General features: G+C 36.1%; 1 protein-coding gene and 1 non-coding gene across 3 annotated transcripts in view; both read left to right on the top strand.

Annotated features, from left to right (window-relative positions):
• Positions 1–2,359: 2,359 nt before the first annotated feature.
• The window catches only part of LOC124176943 (protein numb), a 97,117-nt gene continuing 79,517 nt past the window's right edge, over positions 2,360–19,959 (top strand). Inside the window, exons 1-3 of one of the 2 annotated variants that reach the window (XM_046558848.1) lie at positions 2,360–2,894; positions 2,956–3,149; positions 18,426–18,471. The gene's annotated coding sequence lies outside the window, so the exon portion shown is untranslated. The remainder of the gene's footprint in view (positions 2,895–2,955; positions 3,150–18,425; positions 18,472–19,959) is intronic. The other variant, XM_046558849.1, reaches the window with a different exon arrangement.
• LOC124177067 lies at positions 16,818–16,981 on the top strand. Its single transcript, XR_006869518.1, has one exon. It is a non-coding gene; the product is annotated as a U1 spliceosomal RNA (small nuclear RNA).

Raw genomic sequence — 19,959 nt, 5'->3', positions numbered from 1 at the left:
TACTCGATTTTTTGTGATAAAGTCAGTAGTGTGGCTAATGCAGACATTGAAGGATGAATATTTAGGGAAAATCGAAGTTCATGCCTATCATTTTGAAATGTTGAGTTGCGCACTTTACTCAATGGACTCTTGTAGATGATTTGATTATTTTGATTACGTATGAAATGCTTCGAGGATCAAGTCCATATAATCAGGTGCAGACGAGTGGTAATAATTTTTGAAAAAACTTTCCTCGTTCTTACGTTATTTGAATAGAAGGACTCCGATTTCCGACAGCGACATTTTAAAATTCGATTCAAGATATATTCGTCCGTGAGGATTTCTTTTCCGCCAGGTACAGTAAGTTTCTCAAATGGGAGTAAAAAGAAGAAGCAATTGTCGCTTCCAATGAAACGTCCTATTAATCACTGAATTATACCTATCAGAACTCGCGGCATAACAATTTTTGCCGTAACAAACAAATGATTTTCTAATTAAAACCCTAATCAGAATTCAATTCAGTCTTTGATTACGAGCCTCTGTTTCGCAATTCTTTCGTTTAGACCCTTGAAACGGTTCACCACCTGGGGCCGGATTAAGACTTTTAACTCACCGTTAGGAGATTTTCCGGTTAACATATGTTTACCATAAATTCTGGTAGAGTTGCTCTCTGCAATTTATGTTGGTCTTACCTCTTTCCCGCCGTCTTCCTATCGGCACTGAATTTGTGCAACATCTCCATTATAATTCTTCTTAAGACTGAACAAATTCTGCACTATAATGGTTCTTAAAAAACCGTAGAAGTAAAAACCACCGTTCTTTCTTTTATGGCAAGATCTTAGCTATACGACATGTAAGTTAATAAATTGCAGAGTGGTGGATAATCTCTAACTTAATTGCGGTTGTAGATGACGACCGTTGGCCATTCCAACCATTCGAATTGGACACGATTTGATCTTGACCATTATTTCGCCTTTTTCTTCCACGAATTATAACATAAGTATTCACTTCACATTTCTGCAAGAGAATATTATTGCTCTCTTTTTGGCTTAACATTCTGATCCAACCTTTTTCTATTGCATAGAATAATTTTTTATTTTTGTAAATAAATTAATAGCTTTGAGGTACGTGAGCGAAACAGTTGTAAATCTTCAATTGACCTTCGATACTGAAAACTTGAACCATTATCCGATCATGAAGTCAAGAACACTGTGGTATATTTTCTGGTTACAGCTGCTCTCTGACTGGTTAAGATCAGTGTCTGACCGTAACATGATTTTTAGCCGAAATCAAAACCATAACCGAATTTGAATTGCTCTTCTAGTTTCGTTCGAAACCGTAACCGAAACCAAAACTTACGTAGTTGAGTTAAATGTAGTTAAATATTCATTACACTCTGAAATCTAGTGTTTTCCTAGCTTCGTAACAGATTATTCGATTAGATTAAATAAAAGACTTTAATATATTAGGATATCCCTTTATTTTTCGAATGAAACGTAAGTACGAACTGACTACTAAAGAATTTCGTGCAATGGCCATTTTGGCTGAAACCGAAACTGCCGCCGAAACCAGATTTTTGGCCGAGACTGGCCGAAACCGAAACTTTGGCCGGTCTTTAGTTAAGATATAATTTATCACCGCGGTTTTCACCAGTGGAAAGAAGATCGGAATTAAGGTTCTGAATCATCCTCATAATTAGAACCGTCACGTATCTGACAAGCCTGCAAAATACGCGATGTCTGCCTCTAATTGGAAAATAGTACGATATCCATAGCGCCAATTTTTGACCATTGATTCTTGATATTTTTACCACAATAATGAGACTTTTAGGAATAAAAAATTTCCCAAAATTCAACGATTTTCTTTTGCTAGTGAGTTCGGAGTTCGTATGACAGGGACATGAACAAAATCACACGTACCATCCTGTACGAAAAGGTGACTTAGCCCAAAGATTAAAACAACGTTTCTTTAGTAATAAATACCTCGCAAAGTAATTGAAATGTCAACTTTCATCACTTTTAAAATTTTCGTTTCTTTTGACTAAATACACCATGAAATCTTGCCGACACGGAAATCGTACTCTTGCCTCTAATTGCAATTAGACGCTTAATTTAATGTTGCATTAGACGTCTTTTGGCTGTCGTTCCGCGCGCGCAACGGGGAACGTAAGGGGGGAGGAGGGGGCAGTGCGACGACGTCGCCACCAGGTGGCCGCGACGCGAAATCGCGGGGGTCCGCCTCGCTCTATCTCTCTCTCTTTCTTTTCCTCTCTCTCTCTCTCTCTCTCCTCTCACTCTCTTTCTCCCCCTCTTCCTCGCCGCGGTTCTCTCCCGCAGTCAGCGTTGATAAGGCGGCAGTCACCAGTGACGCGTGCGCCAGACGGGTTCGCACGCATGCGTCTTTGTCGGCTCTGATACGGCGATACTGTAGTGTGCACAAAAACGTTCCCTCCTCCCCCTCCCCATTTCTCGCTCCATCTCTCTTTCTCTCGTCAATCTCTCTCCGTACAGTTGAGAAAAATAGAGTGTAGGGTACGTACAGTGTGAAAATGCCGGTGGCGTTAGTGTGCAGTTGACTTTCGCACAGAGTTGCGAGAGGTAGCGGATTGATCGCGTTTTTGCGGTGCTGACCAATTGTGGTTTACTTATTGTTACTGTTCCAACCCTGTGAGTTATAATACCGATACCAATAATAGTAGTAATAACAGAATTAACAATACTATTATTAATCGTACTGGGAAAAGAGAAAGGGAGATAGAGGGAGAGAAAAAGTGACTCAGTGCGTAAGTGAGTGTAATTATACACGTATATACAGTATATAAATATATATTAGAGTTGAAAGTGCGAAATAGATTTTTCCCGGCTTTGATAAACCGCGGGTATCAGAGTCTTCGGATTCGGCTCGGCTCCTCCCAGGTGAGTTACATCGGAAATATTAATGCAGGCGGCATAATGTATGCACATACAATGTATGTAGGTACGTACTTCGAGCCGCTGCCGAGAGTTGCGCCTGAGGAGCTAGAAAGAGTGAGATAAGCCTCGGTTCCTTTCGCGGGGCGAGAGGGACGTATGTGAGCGCGTATTAAGTGGGCACAGGTGAAACTGCTGAATCGAGCCGCGAGCTGCGCTGCCGTCCGTGTCGCGGTGTGGGTGACCTTGTTCATCGCATTGGTAATTTCCTACTATTCGTTTTCGTCATTTCTAGGAATATTCGGTGTCTTTCGAAAATTAATACAGTCCTGTTCTTCTGTTTTATGCTCCTCTCGAGACGTTGTTGTTTCCGCAAAACATGTTCATCAGCCGATTATCCCGTCGCTCGGGCATTGAAACTCGAAATCGTGGTTAAAATTTGTTAGATTCATCGATCTCAACCTTTTTTCTTCAAATTTTTTCAATCGCGAACACTTCGATTCGATGAGGTTGAAATTGGTCACGATAATGTAAGGATGTTTTTTTCAGAAAACTGTCGTTACTCTACGTTATTAGGAGGGTCTAAAATTCAATAAGCCGTTATAAAATCAAACAAATCTCATATCCTAAAAACTCAACATTTTCAAGGTCATTGTGAAGTTTTAAATTTGTGTTTTCAATACTTTTCAATACAATACTTCCTTACGTTGACGTTGGTAACTTCAATCGCGTTCGATTTGACCATTTTTTATTACACCATGATGATTTTTTACGTCTTGTTTCCAGACTTAAGATGTCTCGATTGTGTCGTGCGAGCGGAGCGTATACAAAAATGAGATATTTTGTTTAAAGGCAGTTTTTTTTTCGCTCCACCCAAGAAGCTTGGTCACAAAAGAACCTTGAAAACAAGTTCTTACCGAATGACATGGACTCATGGAGTTCGTAAATTTCTTACACATATGTCATGGATAAATTGTTATATGTTTTTTTTAATTGGTACGACTCAATAGTATTTGACTTACGGACTTGATCTTCGATACAGTTTGTATACTGAATTAAATGTTCTACAAAAGTATCTGGTGAGCGAAATCCGTAGTTCTGCCAACGATACAAAAGTTATAAAGCCCGAAAGTCAATTTTAGCTAAAAATTGATCTTCAACCGTCTCAAGTAGCTAAAGTATTAACTTCACGGTACGAATTTGAGCACCATATTTTTAGGCAGAAAACAAAGTCCATATCTTCACCGGTTCACAAGTTATGAGGTTTGAAAATCAATTGCATGCAAAAATTCGTCCTCGAGCAACTATTGACCTGACAGCAGAAATTCAAATAATACTTTGTCGGAGAACTTGGTTCTTTACAAAATGCTTCATGTATGATTGTGAGTGGTAACGATTTGAAATCAAGACAATTCTCCCATGTCATCTGAATGGAAAAACTATTTTCAGGTGGGAGCGAAAAATAAATGTTACTACCAAACAAAGCACCACATTCTGTAATACGAACGCAATTTTGCACATCTGATATCGCGATTCTTGGCCAATTTTGCGTCTACTCTGGTATTGATCTCTCGCAGTTGCCGCGCGGCTATGCAGCAATATACGTATATCCAGTTGATCGCGTGTCCATGCAACGCGTGCTGTTGAGAGGACTGGATTTAGAAATCCGGTGGGTGGATGGGTCGAACTGCGAAACATCGACGCCTCCTGGCCTCGAGCCCCCGGCATGCGGCATTCATTCGCCGATTCACGGTGACTACGATGCTCCTTTTTCACTCACCCATTCCCTCTCGGAATCGCAGAAGCACGTCTTTGCGAGATAATTAAAGACACGAAACCGATGATTTGCTAAATAAGTAGACGTATACTGGAATATGTGTATGGAGACTTTTTACGGTAGTTCTTTAGCTCGTCGTCAGTGCTCTTTTTGCGATATATTTCAATACGATCAAAATGATACCTACGTATTACTTATCGATTTCATTATCCGTGTATATGAGAACTCGCACGAAGACCATTTGACGGCATAGAATGATGCAGCTTGTCTGAAGTTTGTAAAAGTTGCATGAGGGTGAAGTTAGTGAAGTTACTTTAACGATGCATGTTTAGGAAAAATCGCTACTTTGCATCTTTAGGAATATCCGAGATTTAGCAAATTAAACCATTATAAACAACATATACTTTGATTTTCAAATGTCAACTACTTGATAGTCCTTTTCAAATTGTCCAATAATGATGATTTTTTAGACCGAGGGTTCGTTACGCTAAAGCTACTAACTTCAGCCTGATAATTATCACAAAGTTCCGTAACATAACCTCAACTTTCCCCTTAAGAATCAAATATGCTTTCAAAATGTCCGTTAACAGAATGTCTTTTCACATTATTCAGAATCATCGTAATTTGTGACATATTTGGCTCGTTTTTGAGAGACATCTGAAATGATTCGAAGATGTGACATCTTTTTGACTTTTGATTTTGGTCGAAAACCACCTTAAGAGGATGTCCTGGTCTATTCCGACGTTGACGTACATATCTCCAAATATCCATGTCCACGTATCGCAGACATAAAAAAGAGCTCAACAGCCCCATTCTATACAGGATCCTAAACAAAAACAGTCCAATCCATTTTCATTTGACAGGGAAATGAAGAAGTGACATGCATTCTGCGAATTGACTGTTGCGATTCCGCCTAATTACACTAGAAATCGAAACGTCTTGAAGAAGCTTGTGCAAGTCGATTGGATACGTGGAACCAAACGACAATTTCAATCTGAGCGAAGCGGTGAAAACAAAAAAGACCCGAGCCTTCGATAAATTTTCTCAAGAAAGAGTCGAGGAAGCTTAAAAACCTCTTTGCAAGTCAGTTAAACGCGTCACGAACAACTTTTTATTGAAGCAAAATAAGTATAGTGCAATATACTTAGACGTCTTCAAAACGGATTTTCCAAGCTAATTAATTATTACAGACGTCTTCTTTTGAGGTCTCAACTTGCGTTTGTCGTTTGTTTTGCCTGTGCTCGATTATACACTATTTTCGTATTCGTCATTATACCGATAAATTTATATATTCGCGACGTTGGCATGCCTTAATGCGTTTCGAACGAGCACCGAGAACAACGTGGATACTTTTTATACCTACCTGCATACGTAACATTAAAAAGCAATATCTCTTTATTTTATCGTGTTACGCAAATTAACCTCTGCGATTCTTTATATACCTCCGTGTATCTGTCCATCTTGAAAGTTTAACTCCTACGCCAAAAATATCTTGTATTATACGAACGTACGTACATGTATAATATAACGATTATAACATTTGAGGTCAACTGATGATGTGTCGTCATTCTGTTGTACTATAGCGGCTGTACTGGTTGCAAAATTTTAACTGGCTGATCAACGCGGTAGCACGTGTATCGAGATATGCATGCTAATCTATAATAGATAGATAGACTGAGAGAGATTTTTAGTTCCGGTTACCGCTCAGTCCTTAACTATTTTCATTTTTTACCAGAATCGAAAAATATAGTTCCAGGTACAAAATGAAAATTAATTTTCTAGCCGTTACCGGAAGGTCTAGTATCCGTTACTATTCTCTCTCATTACGATCATTGTTACTATATTTTCTTGTAACTGTTGCGAAAATTTAATGCTTGTGCAAGAATAAATTGATGTTAAAGCCTTGTTTGACTAAAAAAGTAGAGTAAACCGAATAAACTGATTTTGCGTTGCGATTACCAAAAAAGGATCAACAACAGCGCAAAATGGTTAGGCGTACCTCGTTTTTCGTAAGCCCAACAATATTCAAACAGTTTTTTTAACGATACATGTTTTACTGAATTTTTCTAGTTACTATAACGAATGAAATTTTTCTCAGTGTATAAATACTACGATTTCACTAATTAAGGAAAGAAAAATGATTAATTATACGTTAATAATGCGTTTCGCGAACATTACATTTACATTAAATTTAAAATAAAAAATTCCGCGCCTTATTTGACTTCAGCATTGATTAAGTATGGGACGAATTTTTCTTGAGTTATTCATCAATTCTTAATTACAATCTTTTGAAATAAAAAGGATTATTGCAAACAATGTTGCGACAAATATGATAGTGAAATCCATTTATGACGGTTATAATAAATTGTAATCACGTGCATTGAATTTGAATAAAAGTTAGGAAAAAAGGCGAAAAAAGATGTCCACTGAGGTCCAATTCGTAATTCTTCGAAACCTTCAATAATTGATTACTCGAAACCAGTGATTGCAAAAAAAAAAAAAAATATGTATATATGATTTGAAATTATAGGCTTACGTTTAAAAAAAGTATATCGAAATGAATTTTTTCATCAATTCTGAGATTCAAAATTCAGAACAATTTTTCGACTTGAGCGAGAATGTTCATATGTATATTATTATATTTTAGGCGCACAGACACAATAATTCTACATGTGTATCATTATTCTTTACACTTCTATTATACTGTGTAGGATATTCGATATTGCATGTTTATATATTGAATAATAATATATTCCAATAGCATAGTTCGACAAACTCGGTATGCGCACTGTAGTTTAACATAACAATAATACGATAACGATGTCTACGATCCTCAGTTTGTAAACGAGAGAAAGGAGAACGTCGCTGATCGGTTGCATTGCGAAAGAAATTTACGCATACGTACTGCATGCAGAAAGAAGAAGAAGAAGGATAATATGTTACACAGTGTGTCTTAAACAAATCAGAAGAGAATATTAGTTTGTGCAGTCCACGCACGTTTTTTTTTTTTTTTTTATATATATATCGAAATAATAAAATAAACAAAAGTACAATTAGAAACTGAAACCTTTTTTTACGTGTAACTGGAATGATATAGTGTACACGATGATGATAATAATTACGATGATGACGTCAATGATAATAATGATGATGATCGTGATAATGTTAATGATGCTAATGATGATAATAGTAATGATGGTAGTGACGATGAAGACAGTAACGATATTAACGATAATGAGAACGAGACCAATAACGTGCAGTTTGAAATCAAAGAATTTGGTTGAATAAACATTGGTCGATGGAGCTTTGTATCCTAAATTTTGAATGCAGATCACATTGTATGTTTCAAAAGTAAATTTCGAATGTTACATGCTTCAGTGACAAACTTTCTTGATAAATTTTCTAAGATTTTTCATTCAGAAAATAGTGTTAAGAATTATCTGTACTTTGAAGCGAGACAATCATTTGTAAGAGAACGTAATAAGTTCATGCATTTACGTCGCTCAGTAATAAAAAAATTGTACTTTTGTACCTGAGTTGAGTTAATTATTTTTTTATTTGTCATGCATTAAAACAATGGAAAAATAAAATCCCGTGTCAATTCGACCAATGATTTTCTCTCACCATTTTAGATTCGCTTCAGGATTTTTCACACGATTCTACGGTCTCAAAAAAGCACTCCTGAATTTTTTCGAATTTCCCCCTTCAACCGTTAATTTTCTATGATTATTCAAACCCATCTAAAAATTTACTTTGTTTAAAAATCTGATTACATTCTAAAGAATCTTATTTTTCATCTCGATCATTCCGACACCCGTCTCATTGTGGGACGATTTTTTCTTATATTTTTTTCAAGCACTTTTAACATTTTCAACAAACGAAACATCGCATTAAAAAAATATGAAATAACTCGAAAGTGCTTTTTTGAGACCGTAGAATCGTATGAAAAATCGTGAAACGAGTCGAAAATGTTGTCGAGTTGACATGGAATTCTCGACATACATACACCCGCGTTAAAGTTTGCTTTTGCGATCTTTGGAGAAATAATGACGATTTAATAATTTTCCTAACAGAAATCTACAGAGATTCTGTGCCTGGTAATTGTGTCCTCGATTATTACATGTTAAGTGATATTAAACAGGAGAATCCTATTTCAAAATGGAAGAAATTCTATGATTTCAATTATTCAGATAATAAAAAAGCGAAATAATATTATTTTTGTATAAAAGTGACTTAAATGCGAGACTGAAGTTTATTTAATTGTGATTTACAATAAATGTTTGAGAAGATATGTAATTTTTTTTAAACTCCGAAATATCGTTCTGATTTCTACAAAAGCAAACTTTATCCAACAAAACTGTTTTTTCTTTTATTAATTATCTAGACATTTAGAACAAAGAATCAAAATTCTAGTTTACCGGTGTTATCGTTTTATATCGGTCTCAATGAACAGAATTGAGAATCGTGAAATCCTCGAATTTTCAGGACAATGTGCAGATCTTGTGGATTCCTTTAATCGTAGGTAGACAAAATATCCTACAAGAGTGAAACGAGTTGATGATTTATTTGAATTATTGGCAGAACGTTTGTTTTTCCCGCCTTAATTGTTTGATCGTCCATCGTCATGTTTGGTAAATTGGACAATTTTCTTCCGCGGGACTATTTTGCAGGCGCTGCAGTTTCGGCGCGATAATTAAATGCTAATTATTATCGGCTGAGTTGATAGAGCGCGATTATTCTTACTCGCTAAACAACAGACGAGGGTGGGAACTGGGAATTGAGACGATGTATTGTCCTCGACGGTCACACGGCCACGCGCCCATCGAATCATTTACGCTTTATAATTACGTCCGCTTCGCAACGAGAAGGCTCGCAACACCCCGAGAGGCACGTTTCCTCCTTTTGTTATCCCGATGCTCAGCGGCCCCTCTTGTTTTGCGTGCTCGCCTCTGATGTAGTTTCTGTCCGCAGGCAGGAAAACGATTTGTTTGTAATTTGGTCGTCCTGAGTCTAATTGTAAACCTTGACCGAAAAAAATTGAAGGAGTTGTTCTTACCGATCGAGGATAGTGCAGGCGTAGTAACGTAGATCAAAGATGGAGAAACAAAAATCTCTTTTTACGTTTCGCCACTTTGAACTGTGAAAGAAAATTTTATTTACAACTCTTGTTTTGCGCGCTCGCCTCTGACGTAGTTTCTCTCCGCAGGCAAGAAAACGTTTTGTTTGTAATTCGGTCGCTCTGAGTCTAATTGTAAACCTTAACCGAACAAAATTGAAGGAGTTGCTTTTACCGATCGAAGATAGTGCAGGTATAGTGACGTAGATCAGAGATGGAGAAACAAGAATCTCTTTTTACGTTTCGCCCCTTTGAACTGCGAAAGTAAATTTTATTTACAACTCTTGTTTTGCGCGCTCGCCTCTGACGTAGTTTCTCTCCGCAGACAGGAAAACGTTTTGTTTGTAATTCGGTCGCTCTGAGTCTAATTGTAAACCTTAACCGAACAAAATTGAAGGAGTTGCTTTTACCGATCGAAGATAGTGCAGGTATAGTGACGTAGATCAGAGATGGAGAAACAAAAATCTCTTTTTACGTTTCGCCACTTTGAACTGTGAAACTAAATTTTATTTACAACTCTTGTTTTGCGCGCTCGCCTCTGACGTAGTTTCTCTCCGCAGGCAAGAAAACGTTTTGTTTGTAATTCGGTCGCTCTGAGTCTAATTGTAAACCTTAACCGAACAAAATTGAAGGAGTTGCTTTTACCGATCGAAGATAGTGCAGGTATAGTGACGTAGATCAGAGATGGAGAAACAAGAATCTCTTTTTACGTTTCGCCCCTTTGAACTGCGAAAGTAAATTTTATTTACAACTCTTGTTTTGCGCGCTCGCCTCTGACGTAGTTTCTCTCCGCAGACAGGAAAACGTTTTGTTTGTAATTCGGTCGCTCTGAGTCTAATTGTAAACCTTAACCGAACAAAATTGAAGGAGTTGCTTTTACCGATCGAAGATAGTGCAGGTATAGTGACGTAGATCAGAGATGGAGAAACAAAAATCTCTTTTTACGTTTCGCCACTTTGAACTGTGAAACTAAATTTTATTTACAACTCTTGTTTTGCGCGCTCGCCTCTGACGTAGTTTCTCTCCACAGGCAGAAAAACGTTTTGTTTGTAATTCGGTCGCCCTGAGTCTAATTGCAAGCCTTAACCGAACAAAATTGAAGGAGTTGCTTTTACCGATCGAGGATAGCGCAGGTATAGTGACGTAGATCAGAGATGGAGAAACAAGAATCTCTTTTTACGTTTCGCCACTTTGAACTGCGAAAGTAAATTTTATTTACAATAAAATTTAAAATATAAACTGTACAACGATGCGAAAAAATAGAACACCCTTCGAGAATACTTACTTTATGCACACGTGAAACGTGGTTGAGAAAAAAAGGAACAATCAATCGGACCCAAGTCATGTTCAGAAGAGAGAAACCAAGTCATCAACTACAGTGATAATGTGGCTGTTAGGTTAGGTTCATCATTTTTTTGTCAAACTGCGTCGAACAATTACAACGACGAATAAACATTGAAATATCCATACCGGAAATCCAGACGAATAGAAGTGTTTTTCACTTCATTTTTCCGGTAAGGATTTTGCAATGTTTATTCGTTGTTGTAATTGCTCGAGGCAGTTTGACAGGAATGATGAACCTAACCTAACTGTATGAGCATTGTTGTTGACCTGGTTTCTGATTTTTCTGAACTAACGATAAGTTTCACGTATGCTTGAAGTAAGTATTCTTGAAGGGTTTGTATTTTTTCGCATCGTTGTACAGTTTATATTTAAAATTTTATGTAAATAAAATGTACTTTTACAGTTCAAAGGGCCGAAACGTAAAACGAGATTTTTGTTTCTCTGTCTCTGATCTACGATGCCGAAAAATGTTACGATAGAGGTCGAGAACTCATTCTTACATAGCGCAGACAGTTCGTTTTTTATATTAGTAGAAAAGTTACGGTGTTCGAAGTAATACGGCAAAGTTGCAGAAACGAAAAAATTGATGAACAAATAAACGAATAACAGTTCAGGGAGATGATTAATTGTTTCAAATTTGTGAATGCAGGGCGAAATTCTAATTAGTCAAATACATTTTACAAATTTGAAATATAATTTGAAATTTTGACTGTTAGAAAATACGGATTACAGATATATTTTGTAATATTAGACGATATAAAATGCGAATCATGAAGAAAGTTGAGAGTTATTACTGTAATTGACGATATTGTAAAATTGTAATTGGATCGGGTGAAGTGTGATCGATCCGATTTAAAATATCAATTACACTTGCAAGAGTAGAAATTCAACCGAAGTTTAATCAAAAAATACTAATATAATTTGAATTTTATTACGAAACAGAAATGTAATTTGAATTTATTTATTTATATGACTTGTTTGATATTCCAGAACTTTTCGCAACAATTTCGCATTACGAAGATTGTTATTTCTTCCAAGGCTTAATACGAAATTCAGTTTGTTCTGGCAAGTCAACTTCTAATTGAGATTTCAATTGGAATATTCCTGGCGCAGCTTTCGCGAAATTAATTTCAATATTAAACTTCCATAGAGTTTTGTGCATGAAGCTTCTCATTACCTCATAAATTCTTACGATTTCTCAATTCCAAACATAGCCTTGTAATTGTAATTTTGATACAAAAAAAAAAATTAGAAAAAAAATCCGAGATTGGAATGAAATTAGTACTCAAAAACGATGTCATAAAATCACTTGCTTACGATTATATAAGGTGTTTGAAAAATTGTCAATATTATATTTGTCAGAGAACGATACCAACTACAATCCTGAAAATTAATCGCCTGTCCGGTCAATGGAATGATTTTCAAAATAATCAAGGGTCTGAAAATTTCGTCGGATCTCAAATTTGTGGACGACGGATTGGTCCGGGCGATTCGAGATCGGCTAGAGCCGGTTCCGGATTTCACTGATTATCCTCGGTTCCTTCTCGCTTGTTTAGAGCAAATATTTTTTTTCCGAAGCCTTCCGCGAAGAAGAAGAAGAGGAAAACGAAGAAGCCTCGAGTCTTCTCAAATAGTCGTTCCTTTACGCCTCAAGAATTATTCGACACGAGAATTGAAAACCGGTTAGGCTCTCCGCGCGGGCTGCAGAATCATGCGAGTTGGTTCTTATATGCGCCTTGTAAGAACGACAAACCTCGGAGCGAGGCTCGAATTGAACATCATTTTAGGTTTTGGGGTTCAAAACGTTCAAGGCTGTCGCGAAATTAGACCGCAAATTGAACAAGATCGGCGAATACGAACCATTTGTTAGGTTAGGTGAGGATAGGATTTGTTACATCGACACGCCATCTAACGGAGAAAAACAAACTAAACGACTACAAAATAATTGTGGATAACCGTGAACTGTTGTTTTCCATTTTTTATGCCGCATATTTACTTCTTCGAAGGAATAAAACGTCTTACTTCGATTTTACGCACAATCTGTGTTTGCGAAAACTGTAATTAGTTAATTACAAATTAAATATTCATAATGTAAACGGATGCCTCTCGTAATTAAAGCGCGAAGAAAATATAAATTACAGTTGTAGTTTATAATTGGAGGTACATGAGATAATTTGAAATCAGAAGAAAACACAATACGAATCACATTACATCTTGTAATCGAGAAGAAATACAAACAATGCAAATTTATATGTATGCTTTGAATAAAAAACAGAAATGACGTTATTTTGAAAATGACAATTTTACCCAATTTTAAATTTATTTAACCCTAATTGCGAATTACGCAAGTAAATTGTGATCAATACGTAATTAATTACGAAACGTACCTGAGAAGATAAACTGATCATTTCCGTTGGTAAAATTAACCGATAAACTCGGTGAAAATTTTATTTGTTCAAAAGTTTCAAAGAGATGTGGAGAATTTGAGTGAAATTTGATACAGTCAAAATTCGAAATTTGAAATAGGGAAAGGATAAAATAACGAACAACCATTATTTTATTTTTTTCTTTAGTAATTTTGAAAAATCGTGTGAATCGGAGAGTTATTGTGACAAACAGTAGAGTTTCAGTCAAATTATTTTGGAGTATAGAATGCTAAGTTCTTGAGTCACTTTTCAGCGTCTAAGGAGATACTTACGGGGTTTGGGAAATAGAGCGAAACTTAAGTGCTAGACAGACTCGCCCCGTGAATATTATTATAATAATTGCGCCGATTGTTTATCTAACCGTGAGCTGTAGAGTCATTTGCTCCCGACGAGAGTTTCAGAGCCGTTTTTGGTTTGTTCCAGCTGCGCCTCTCTAACTTCGTCTGCCACTCCCAGAGAATATACAGCCGGAAGTTGTTGAGTCGTTATCGGAGACAACCGTGACCACGTGTTTTTAGTACACTCACAATGACTCCCCTCATTAAACGGGATTTAACCCTTTCAGACACACATTTTTCAACTCAATATTTTGGCCCGAATTTTGTTACCCGCGGGATTTTGTCGTCGCTGATCACGAACCTGAAGTCGGAATTTGTTCATTTCTAAATGCAAGATGGCGGATCCAATATGGCGGATGCAAAATCGAAAAAACACCATGAAATTAGTTTTTTACATACTTTAATAGCCGTACCAAGTAACAAAGATCGTTTGAAATTGTAGATAAACTGTGATAAGGTTAGGAAATGGAAATTTTTGAGGTTAGAAGCTGAGCTGAACGGGTTTAAATAGTCGCATCGTTTTCATTCACGAGAATCACAAGTCATTTTATGATGATGAAATTTATTACTGTTCATTTTTTTTCTTTTACGCACCCTAAACGACATGAATGTCTGATTATTTTATAAAGATTATAAAACTGTATCAAAAGTCTCGTAATTCCTGATTGCTTTGTGAATATTCGCATAATTCGCTTAATATTATTATAAGAAATTTTGCTCACAATTTTCCCACTAGATCTCAGATGTGATAAGAAAAGAAAATATGTATCGTTTTTTGTAAAATCATTTTAAAAATTATCTAAGTAAAAATTATTTTAGCCCACAGAGATTCGGTTACAATTAAATAACTTTGGTCGCAATTTTTATACCGCTGAACGTGTTCCATGATTTTTTTAGATAAGTTTTGTAAGCATTTCAAAAATCTATTGTTATCCTGAAATTTGATTGAAATTCTTTAAAAATGTTGTCAAATTATTCGAACTAGCTGCAATAAGTTTTATAAAGTTTTGGAGTGCTGAGAATAATTCCAGAACAGTTTGAGACAATCGGAGTTTAAAATTGTTTATAAATTTTCAAGCGAGAGATCACACAGCATTATCTCTCCGCAGAATGATTAAAACTGATATTTAAACATTTTGTACTACTATTTCGATTCTGTTCATAATTAATTATAAATTATTTCTACTCGATTATCAACATTTAATGGACATCGGAAATGATTTATGAAATGAAGATCTGATCGGGTATCTTCGCAAATTCCTGTATATTGATTTCTCGATTAATTTAACCTTGTCTTTTATTACACAGAAACAGTTTCTTTTACACCTTTTCCAAAACCGCATGAATAATTATATAGGTGTTTGCATTTATCATTATACATATTTTTCATCCCGGAGAATACTGTTCGTTAATTTTTCAAATCGTAAAGAAAAGTTGTAAAAATATTTTCAAGAATGTATAAAATTCATGACTGACGAATAAAAAAGAGAGAAAGAGAAAGAGAGAGAGAGACAGAGTAAAAATATTGAAATAACTAACTGCTGCTTCGGTATAAAATTAACAACGTCAGCGTGGATTGAATTTCAAATAGAGAGGCGACGGTTATCTTTGCTTTTTCCAACGTGCGCATGAAATGTTTAAGTCTCTCGTATCTAATTACTGTGGCTACTCGATTACAATTGATATTACAAACACAGAGTGTACGTGTTGCATGAGTAAACATTGTGACCAGAATTCGAGTGGTAGAGAACAATAAAAAAAGATAAAACTAGAATACACAACCAGTTGATTAAATCGTTCGAACTATTACCTCCTATGCTGTAGACAATAAAATTGTCGATATTTCTATAAAATGTATAGAATATGAGTGAAAGGAATATAAATATGTGTATATGGTAAACTTATCGATAGCAATCCAAGTCTGATTTTATCCTCGTGTTTGTCCAGTTTCGTCCGTTAATTTTTTCGACTGCGCTGTGTTTTCTTTCGGTTAACCGACATTAAAATCTTATTATGATTTATGCGATTCTATAAAAAATACTATACATGTTAGAATTTTTGGGCCTTGGATTTGTAATGCGCTTGAAAATTTGACACACGTGTTCAGGTTTTTTAGATTTTTGAATAAAGGTTATCCCCGGAAAAAAAATGTAAAAATTTCTAATTTCGTGAGAATAACAGCTGCAAGTTTCATTGAAGAAAAAATCAACTTTCATAGGAATAAATATGCAACTGTATGTACGAATTTTTCGAAAACAGTTTAATTCAAAGACGAACTCCCTTTGAAAATCTCAAAAATTTCTCGTTTAAACTGTTTTTTATTTACTTTAAAACCAATCATAGTTTGAATAATGTTTCGATATCTTGTTTAAAACGAGACACGATTCACGTTCATCACGTTCATCATATTCAATTCGAGAAACGAACGACTCGTAGAGACAAAAACGAAGCCTGGTCGTTTTGTTGCGTCGTAAAAGTCGGTTATCATTTCCGTTTCACTGACCCAAAAATCGTTCTCAATTCGTAAAAATATAACTCCCGATGGAATTGTTACTCGAAAATTATCTCGAACGTCGTTTCGAATACCTTGAAATTTTTTTCCGAAAAGCTTCTCATTCATCCTTGAAATTGATCGTACTTTTGAAAATATTCAAGCAACTAGTTCAAGACGATCCAGACGGTCCGTAAATAAATCGTGTCAGTCGCATCACATTGCAGAAACGAGCGAATACCACGGAGAAAAACGAATCGCCGTCGCTTCGTTGTCGCAATGTTTTTCCATATGAAAATTGGCGGGCCACCCGTTGTTAAAATCGGTCAAATTTCGTCCGCCAGGGCGAATCGACGGACGATTAGTTGTTCTTTGTTTCCCACGATAAAAGTAACCCGATCCGCGGATAGCTGGGCGCGGAAATTTTCCAATCTTCATAACTTACTTGGCGCGGAGGACACCGTGATCACCAAGGCGGTTCCTCCTAGGTGAGGCCCAGCCATTGCACCCCGGCTAGGTTGACCCTTGCGAATACTCCTAACGTGGGTATATCGAGCGCAAAATTTTTGATAGTCGGGATCTGCGTTCGCGCTGTCCCGGATCACCGGAAACAAAGAACAAGCCAAAAAGCAAAAAGAGCCCGAAAGTCCCACTTTCAAATTTCGACGAGGCATAGGGGCGTAACTTTTTTTTTACCGATACAAGGAAGGTATTGATTGTGGTTGGGAAATCACTTTTCTTAGTTCCAACAATCCTGGAATCCGGAAAAAGGCGGCTTAGAAAAATGTCGCTCTGTCCGACAAACTCGAAAATTGGTGAATGAAAAAGTTTCAAACTCACGGGATTACGAAGACAAATGACACGCGGGAAAAATTGACGTGTCTCGTTTATTGTACACTGTAGTTTCGATCTTGATTTTCGTTTTTTACGATTTTTTCGAGATATACTGCATGTTAAATAATTCTCAAGTATGTGAAATTGGGGTAAAATTTTTCGAGAAATCGATTGACGCTATTTATTTTGTAAAATTTTTATCGCACTGTGAGAAAAATGGAAATTTAAAAGTTAAAACTCATTGTCGAGTTCTGAAACGTGTCCAAAAAGTGTTTCTTTACTCAAATAAAACCATTTTGAGTCTCTATTTTGATTTAAAGTGAACGGGTTAATTAGGACTTCCGGTTCTACCGGAAACGAAGCGATTCTCAATGTTTAATCAACAGCTTATATTTTTTCTTCTTTATTACTTTTTCCAAATGAACAATCTAGTTTTTCTAAGTTTATTCATTTATTTATCTTTTTTATATTTTTCACCCTCTGTCGACCTGTCGATTGTCCAACAAACTCCTCAAATTATTAATAAGCACAAGTCTTTGCGTGGGTCTTGTTACTCAATATTATGAAATGTTTAAGTATTTATCATGTGAATTTTTTTTTTCGTTTCTCTTTGTCTTCGTCTGAATCCTTGTTTGTTAATTACGATGTAAAATACCGTGAAGAAAAATCAACAACAAGTAGTAGAACCAATTAAATTCTTTGCCCGAATATCGTGTATATTATAATGTTTATACGTTTTTGCATGTATATAAATTAAGAAGGCATATTCATCGTCGTTTGGCCGAATTACCAATTCTATGTACATTTCTTTTATACCTGTAATGAATTTTTTACTTATCGTTAGTCACGCCGATCCAATTTGCAAGCTAAAAACTGTGCTTGACCCGCGTGTTGAAGGTTTTGTTACTCGATTGTTAGGGACTTTGAAGAGCAGGTTTCACGATGTTAAAATTCGATTCTTACGAGTCGACTTCCCTGAGTCTACTCGACGAAAAGTCAAGTGTAAGAATTATGACTCGTTTGATCTCTGAGCCTTGAAATCTCGGATTTCAGCTCCGAATGAAATAGAATTTCGGGGCTTAGTGTTAGCTAAAATTACAAAGTCTTATTCCGTTTCAGCGATTAATAAAATCCAGACCTTTAATTTAGGGAATCACGTTACAAACTTTGATTCTTAATCTTCTTGTGTAATCATTTACCATTTGTTTCAGATTTGATGAAAGTACCCGAGTCGACGAATTTATTATTCTTCTGAAGGTGAGCATGCGTTTCATTAGCTATATTATAATTGACGTTACGTGGCAATAAAATAAATTATTCATCGTATGACTGTATTAGGGAAGTCGTTGAAAATTTGCAACGTTATGTATACACGGCGTAAAAGACGATCGCTATTGGGTGAAAAAGTTTACAACTAAAACGTATGCTGACAAGACGGATTATTGATTTACTTCGATGAAGTAAAACAGCGCAAAATAAAAAATAAAAAAAAAAAAACTACTTCGACTGTCGCTGTGAACAATTGTGAGATTTTATGTCTCGAGCAGTTTTTAACAGTTATTATTAGTGTTTTGGTAATGTAAAAAAGTACCGAGTTCTCGACTTAAAGCACCACATGATACGTCTAATCACTAGAAAATTCTACGAAAATCAAGTAAAATGGTCTTCGAATTACATGACAATCTCACGTCATTATTTCGAATACTTGAAATCAATGACAAGAAACTTTATCAATAATAATAAATACTTAGATAACATTTATCCAAATTCTTTCGAATATTTTTGAAATGTCTGAGAAATTACGACAAGTCTTGTTTTAGTTATTTATTTAATAGATTAAAAACTCACCCTATATTTCATTTAAAAATGGAAATTCCAACTCATGGTCAGTTTTCTACAAGAAAAAATTTTTTTTTTTAAGAACGTAACGATTTCTCAAAAAGAGCGGCATTCCAACTTCACGTACTTTCGGCTTTTTATCTCAGGGTTTTCACAGCCTCGTTTCTCGTAGCTAATTTATTCCCTTCTCCTTGCCTCTTTTTCCCTTAGTTAGACGTTAATCGATTGCAGGTGAAATTGCAGCTTAATTTCACCGAGCCAGCTCTCGAGGCTCGGGAAGAATTTTTCAAAAAGCAAAGAATAAAAATCTCCTCCCAAAAGGCTCGTTCGAGCAGGCCGTGCTTATCTCTCTTAAATACCCTATTAAAGAGACTAAACAGAGTTGTTTAAAGTGCGCGTATGTGTGCACGGTACATTAATTAATTACCCGCGAGGGTCGGGGCTCAATTTAGGATCAGATACCCGTAATACGGCAGCATTTTTCTCAACAACTGGTCTTCAAGTATTGATCCAACGTTGAAGGGATGCTGCGAATCACGCCCAGCTAGGCGGCCACTCCCTATACCTGTATGTATACGATGGAACTCTCTGTTTTACCGACGGATTAGCAAAAACGAACGTAACAGTAACCGCAATATTATGAATTTATTAGGGTTAAAATTAGAATCGATACTTTTCCGTGTTATAGAATTGGCAGAGTTTGACTCGTCTTGTACAAACATGAAGAAAAGTAACGGATGTTGAATTTGAAACTTCTACTGTTTTACCGACAGACTTGGCAAATATCATGTTCTTTGACGCTTTTTATGCTTCTGTCTAACAAAATCGCTTCCAAGCTTCGGAAATGGCGCAGTTTTACGATCGTGCTGGTTTCGTAGATGAAGAAAAGTTCCGATATTTGTTGAA

This window comes from Neodiprion fabricii, chromosome 2 (genome assembly GCF_021155785.1).
Source record: "Neodiprion fabricii isolate iyNeoFabr1 chromosome 2, iyNeoFabr1.1, whole genome shotgun sequence".
NCBI lineage: Eukaryota > Metazoa > Arthropoda > Insecta > Hymenoptera > Diprionidae > Neodiprion > Neodiprion fabricii.
The sequence above is the reverse complement of the archived record's forward strand: the minus strand, read 5'-3'. Positions and strand labels throughout refer to the sequence as shown.